This window comes from Seriola lalandi, unplaced genomic scaffold (assembly GCF_002814215.2).
Source record: "Seriola lalandi dorsalis isolate HSWRI2012SDOR001 ecotype SW California unplaced genomic scaffold, Sedor1 jcf7180002054912, whole genome shotgun sequence".
Lineage (NCBI taxonomy): Eukaryota > Metazoa > Chordata > Actinopteri > Carangiformes > Carangidae > Seriola > Seriola lalandi.
Window position 1 is genome coordinate 385,417 of NW_019525464.1, and position 395 is coordinate 385,811.

General features: G+C 44.8%; 1 protein-coding gene across 1 annotated transcript in view; it reads right to left on the reverse strand.

The window, feature by feature from the left end:
- LOC147817710 (C-type lectin domain family 10 member A-like) overlaps nt 1–395 on the reverse strand; it is a 13,534-nt gene that overhangs the window by 10,133 nt on the left and 3,006 nt on the right. The window lies entirely within an intron of this gene.

The window sequence follows — 395 nt, forward strand, 5'->3', positions numbered from 1 at the left end:
GAGGCAGGGGTGAAGGTGAGAGACTCAGATGCGGAGGAGGAACCAGTGTCAAATAATTTATTTAAACCAAAAATGTCCATGCATGAGTCGACAAAACACGCACCAAACCTCACAACCAACAATGATACCACAAAGACAAGACAGAGCAAGGTTTTTTTTAAAGGGACGGAACTGATTAACTATTGAGAACAGGTGGGGAAGCAGACACAGGTGGGACACATTGGGGATGATTAACCAAGGGAAGCAAAACTAGAACTCAGACACTGGGGTGACATGACTATCAAACTAAAACAGGAAGTGCACGGGGAAACAGAGCACAAGGCAGGGAAGACTAAACTAGACACCAGAAACACCCAAACCAGAAACACTCAAAACCCAGAACAGAAACCCAAAAC